The sequence below is a fragment of the Gigantopelta aegis genome, chromosome 8 (genome assembly GCF_016097555.1).
Source record: "Gigantopelta aegis isolate Gae_Host chromosome 8, Gae_host_genome, whole genome shotgun sequence".
Taxonomy (NCBI): domain Eukaryota; kingdom Metazoa; phylum Mollusca; class Gastropoda; order Neomphalida; family Peltospiridae; genus Gigantopelta; species Gigantopelta aegis.
In genome coordinates this window covers 73,227,951-73,234,843 of record NC_054706.1, presented here as the reverse complement: position 1 = coordinate 73,234,843, position 6,893 = coordinate 73,227,951, and positions in this window count along the sequence as shown.

Sequence of the window (6,893 nt, the reverse complement as noted above, 5' to 3'; positions counted from 1 at the left end):
CGAACCTTTCACCCGTCCAGAACAGACAGCCAGGTAGCTGAGGACAGTGTGCTTGAACCTTATTATTATATATAAAAAAACCCAGGAAATTAAAGCAACGACGGTCTTATCGTCTTGATATCCACAAAATTAGAGTATAATGTCAACATGGCCAGTTAGGTAGGGATCAAGATCGCAATTTCGTCTGAATCTTAAACTCAAATGATGCCTCAAAGATAAAAGCGTTTAGTTGGATATGGGTAATTATTTTTTACATGCTTCCATCAGACAACCGTTCAAGCACGTCACCTGAAAGTTCTGTCCAATAATGGGAAGAGGTATCTATTACGTCAGCAAATTCTTACCTCGGATCAAGAGGTCCAAACCTATCTGAACCTCAGAATCGGATGCAGATCTAGATGATAACTGGACTGCCAACATTTTGTTGGACTATATTAATTTTTTTATATTTTAAAACAAAATCCTAAATATAATATATATTCCTCATAAAAAGTTAAGCAACAACCAGTGGAAAGAAAGGAATGTTTTATTTAACGACGCACTCAACACATTTTATTTACGGTTATATGGCGTCAGACATATGGTTAAGGACCAGACAGATTTTGAGAGGAAACCCGCTGTCGCCACTTCATGGGCTACTCTTTTACGACAGGCAGCAAGGGCTTTTTTATTTGCGCTTCCCACAGACAGGAGAGCACAAACCATGGCCTTTGTTGAACCAGTTATGGATCACTGGTCGGTGCAAATGGTTTACACCTACCCATTGAGCCTTGCGGAGCACTCACTCAGGGTTTGGAGTCGGTATCTGGATTAAAAATCCCATGCCTCGACTGGGATCCGAACCCAGTACCTAGCAGCCTGTTGACCGATGGCCTAACCACGACGCCACCGAGGCCGGTCAACAACCAATGGAGTTTTATATGACAATATTCTTTAATTGATCTGGTAAGTTGTTAAACCTTCACCATAGAAAATGCAGTTGCATCAGAAAAATAACAAAACAAAACTAGTGTTTTTGGTTGTTGTTGTTGTTTTGTTTGTTGGTTTTGTTGGTTTGTGGTGGGTTTTTTGTTTGTTTGGGTTTGTTTTTTGTGTTTTTTTGTTGTTTTTTTGGGAGGGGGGGGGGGTTACAATTGACTTTAATATTGCATTTAGCCTCCGTGAGAATAAATGTAGACTTGTACGCATCCTGTCATCAACCACATGAGACGATCCTGCTGTTTGCTGCGGAATGTTGCGCCATTCTCCAACCAGAACCATTTCCAGCTCATCTAAAAAGTGTGAATCTTAAACACGACTTCCAAGGATATCCCAAGCCAGTCCATCCGAGTTATATTGTTTGTATGTAGTGCAGCAAAGACTACTTGAGGGCGGTAAGGTCGGGCGTTATTGTCCATGAAAATGAAATCTGCTTATTGCCAGAGGGACGGCTATAGGTATAAATATTTCATCCCTGAATCTTACACCACTCATGGAACCCCTCCTGGTGATGACCAGATCAGTTCATTGTCCAACCTGAATTCCATTTCCAGTTAACATGCTACATTCGAATCAGTTGATGATGCTGTGGGAGTGGGATGCGTTGTAGAGGTGTTCTGGAGTGCAGACTCCGATATGAAGTCTGAGTGAATATTTGGTTATTATGGTCTCTTGCTATATAATTTTGGCGAGTTCGAAAATCAGTGATACCAGATTATTATCGGTCTTCACGACCAGCCCGCTAAAAGCGTGCAAATACCCTGGAAATTACACTGCGATGACGGTTCAATCTAATTGATGACGGTTGTGCTGTTATCTGTGACGTGTCTCCTTGAAGCATTCCGATGGCTTTTGTCGCTTCGTTGGACATTAAATGACGTGTTGTCATTACCGAAGACATCTTAACCGCGTCGATTTCCACTTTAATAAAATTAATTTTACAGTGTCGTGTGCAAAAACATGGCACGGCCAGTGTTATGTTTGGGCGCGTTTACTGGATGGTGAATGTTCAATACCACATCAAATCATTTTAAGAATATTGTCAATTGATACCTTATTTTCATACTTCATTGGTTGTTGCTTAACTTTGTTTAAGAAGTATATCTGAACTATTAGTTGATATGCAGCAACAAGATGCAAACATGTACAATGAATAATAATAAAATTATATTTCTAAACTAGAAATACATGAATAACGGACTGTGTATGGACTTTTAATTTTAGAAATGTTTCATTTAACGACGCACTCAACACATTGTATTTACGGTTATATGGCGTCAGACATATGGTTAAGGACCACACAGATGCCACTTCATGGGCTACTCTTTTTGATTAGCAGCAAGGGATCTTTTATATGCACGATCCCACAGACAGGGTAGTACATACCACGGCCTTTGTTATACCAGTTGTGGAGTACTGGTTGGAACGAGAAATAGCTCAATGGGCACACCTATGGGGATCGATCCTAGACCGACTGGGCATCAGGCGAGCGCTGTACCACTGAGGTCCCGCTCCACTCCCCTTGAAAAGAAGAGAAAAGGAAAACGTAGCTTTCAATTTATGTATTTTTGTTAGCGTATATTTAGAATTAAACTACTATTTAGTACATAGAATATAATCGGTTTTGATTCATTTGGTTCAAAACTGATCATTCCTAGTAATGGACATTATTATAGCATTGGTAAGGAAGCAGTTTGTTTGATAAAATTAAATACGATTGGATTTTAGTTTTTAAAAAGAAGCTTACGACCATCCCACCATCATGTGGTTATTGTTTTGGACCAACCTGATGTACTAGCACCCAATAACCTATATTTCAGTCATGCTTTGATATTATGAAACATTCATTCAATCATTCATTCATTTATACTGGATCATCTTACATTTGTTTGTGAACCTCATACATTTTTACCAGTCATTCAAATGTTAACCGCCAACAACAATATGATAAGAATTCGTGTATTTAGTAATGAAAAATGTTTTAAAGTGTTTCTGTTTTCTTCAAGACACACACCTGAACTTGTATATAGCTTCAAGTATCATCGACGTACGGGTAAGCCAAACATATCTATACGTCAATAATACTTGAACCCAGCACAGCAGTATCCACCAGCTCTAGACTATACCACACTACAATACGGTAACATCTGCATATAGTTAGTAGAAAAAAAGTTTTTAAAGTCTCTCTTTTTTCTATACCAACATAACACCTGAGCTTGTAAAGCCTCAAGTATCATTGATAAGCCAAACAAATTGAATACTTTGTGTTGAGGAGTTGAAAAAAAAAAAGCTCGTGAAAGAATGTGTCAAAAGCGGTCCTTAAACCATCAGATGTCAACTTAAAGACGATGTCAATCGACCCAGTCAATTTACGCTGAATGCTACACCGATTTGATGGGGCCAAGAGCGCTGAGTGTGAAACGCACCATTGTGATCCCTGAAACATTGGGTACGGATTTCAACATATTAAGTTATTTGCACTGGTATGTCGCAGCTTCATCAAAACGCTTCGCTGTTACCTTCCCGTGGATAAACTGCCTGCATGCATAAAGGCAAACTGAGACCACAGTTTAAAACGAATTTGTTACGGCAGCTACTGTTAGATGCTCAGCCAAGTGAGGTATTATCACAGGAAGCCAGAGATCGTAAAAATTATCACCAATTGAAATAGAAATAAAAGAAAAATTGCGTGTATGGCGAATAAAACGCAACCACCGTGCGCCATTATGGAACGAGTATTGTTGCCAGAAAACGAGGATCCTTCGTTGATCCAGTGGGTGAGGGTTCAAGTGATAAATCCCAACAAAGAATCCTCAAGTTAAACGTGCAGCTACAACATTAGTCATCGTCTTTCCATTTCAAACCAATTCAATCCAAACAGTTCTTTTATGCTTACAACCAATCAAAGTTCGAACATGTCCCTCCTGGTTCCTGCCTGGTCATCATTGACTTGGTCCTCCAGGGCGGAAATTCCATTTCATTTAATTTTCGTGTTTGTATCCAATTAAGATTCTAGCAAGCTGTTCTGGATGCACACTTCATGATCAGCTATCTAATAGCTATGTGTCTAGGACAATGGGTTAGTGGTTAGTTGTTAATGGTTAGTGAAAGAGAAGTTGGTGCAGTGGTTTCATAATTCCCAAGTGAATTGCTAAAACTAACACTGGTTAAAGCTAGCTGATATCGAGATCCGAAACCCAGTACTTGCCAGCTTTAAAGCCGATGACTTAACCGACCCCTTAGAAACATAGTCCTACCCCGACTTGTATATCTCTTTTATTTGTATGATTTTTTTTTTTTTTTTTGACGTTTTATTTATTTGGGGTTTTTTTTTTTTTTTTCTTCTAGGCATAGGTTTACGGGCTCCCATTTTTGTAGGAAGGTGTGGGGGGGGGGGGGGGGGGGGGAGGGGGGCAAGCTAGCTTTTGGCCTAATAAAACGAAAATGCCCGAAACTGGATAAAACATTTATTCATATTTGCATTACTACCAAACAGCTATATAGGGCTGCAAACGAATGACTACGTATTTCTACATGGAATACAACTAATTTTGAAGGTAGAATGATGGAAATATATGGTAAAAAGGTCTCAAGTTAGCGCAGTTTGTCTGAATATCTGTATCATTTTTGCTCGAATTTGAGGTTTTGCTCCAGCAATAGGGGACAGTACCCCTCCCCACTCCCATGTCTCGTACGCTTCTGTTTCTAGGACTTGTATTTCTACTGGACTGCCTTTTACAGGAGTAACAGCAATACTAGTCCGACAAAATAACACACGTCCGTTTGTAACCTGCAATGTTTAAATTTTTGTAATTTTGTTTCAATTTTGTCCATATATATATATATAGATACATAGATAGATAGATAGATAGATAGATCGATAGATAGACAGACGGAGCTGATGTAGCTATCGTGGGAAATTTAAATAAGAAAAAGATTTCGACGCGCGCGTTAACCAGAAACCAGCGTCGAAATGTTTTTCTTTTTTAAATTTCCCGCAATAGCTACATCAGCACCATCTATACTAGAAATAATGTCGCGCCTTCTAAACTAATAATATTGTGACGCACCATATCATTTGGGAGCAAATATACCCACCTTTTGTTCAGTCCAATCCAAAGGACATTCATTCCAAGGAATTCAAGTCAATGGGACTTTCATTTCTGGTACTCTTGGGCCACTGGAATTTCCTCACACTGCTAGTCCGTGGAACGTTCATTCCTGACACTGCTAGTCCGTGGAACGTTCATTCTTGACACTGCTAGTCCGTGGAACGTTCATTCTTGACTGCTAGTCCGTGGAACGTTCATTCTTGACACTGCTAGTCCGTGGAACGTTCATTCTTGACACTGCTAGTCCGTGGAACGTTCATTCTTGACACTGCTAGTCCGTGGAACGTTCATTCTTGACTGCTAGTTCGTGGAACGTTCATTCTTGACACTGCTAGTCCGTGGAACTTTCATTCCTGATACTGCTAGTCCGTGGAACGTTCATTCTTGACACTGCTAGTCCGTGGAACGTTCATTCTTGACTGCTAGTTCGTGGAACGTTCATTCTTGACACTGCTAGTCCGTGGAACTTTCATTCCTGATACTCCTAGTCCGCTGGAATTTCCTGATATTGCTAGTCCGTGGAACTTTCATTTCAAGGCCCATTGCATAATATACGTAACATTATGAAGCACTCTTATTACCTCGTTCCTTCCCTCCTCCCCACCCCCCACCCCCTTCCCGTTCTTTCGCCGTAATACTGGTAATGTTGTTAGATATTCTAAAAAGCTTTTGTAACAGAACATATTAGATATTAGGCTACCTGCTAAATTTACGTTTTCAATACTGATTCGGACCTTGTCTTGAAAATAGTATACATATTAACACATCCCCCCCCCCCCCCCAACGTTCTGTTACGTACCCCATGCCCTCATACCCCTAGATAGAGCCTATACACTAACTTACTCATATTTAACGACATACAGACCTACGTACTATACCACTTTAGTGTTACTCGAGTATTTAGCCAGTGTTTTGCCACACTCTCATTCTTAATTCTAATGCTAAAATATTTGACGTACATGTATTTAGTAAAGTATGGCCTCCCAACTTTGAAGATTAAAAAAAAGTAATAATTGCTCTCAGCCCAGTTGAAAATCAGATTATTATATGTATAGCTCTCCCCTCTCAGTCGCTGTCATTTTCCGACGCTAAAGTTTTAAATTTTTAAAACGACATCACTAGATCACATTGCCAACGAGTGTTTAGTAATGTCTGACATTTGATACGCTGTTAAAAAGAACATCTTTTTACGCTTGACAAAGCGCGCTACATTTTATTTATTACAATAAAAATAAAAAGAAACAGGTCAACAAAGAATTAACCCATTGTTACGTTGACTTATATATGTTGTAATCGCATTAAAGAGGATTTCTACTTTTTTATTTTTTTTTTTTAACAAGCGGCAAATACTGGTGTTTGAAGCATAAAATAACACAAAAGAGTAAATTTAATAAAGCAAACTTGCATGTGAATATACATTTAATGTACATGCAAAATTATAACCAAGTTATTTTATAATTATATTGCTTGAATTCAGTGTTCTTTTTGTCCGGGTCTAAAATGTGTTCGTTCAATCAAACATATAAACTGAACAACAAAAGAAACACGAATAATAATAATAATGTTATTGCTTGTTTTTAATGATACAATTAATTTGATTAAAAAAAAATGACTGTCTACTTGGACCTAAAATCCTCAGGACATTCATAATTTAAATATACACAAAAACTAATGGGATTAAAACTGAATACTTTTAAATAAATTAAAGAAAACTAAATTAATATTTGCGTTTCATTTGTTGTTCAGTGTATAAACACCGTTACTTGTAGAAGACGACAGCAGCACCAGCAACAACATCCATAG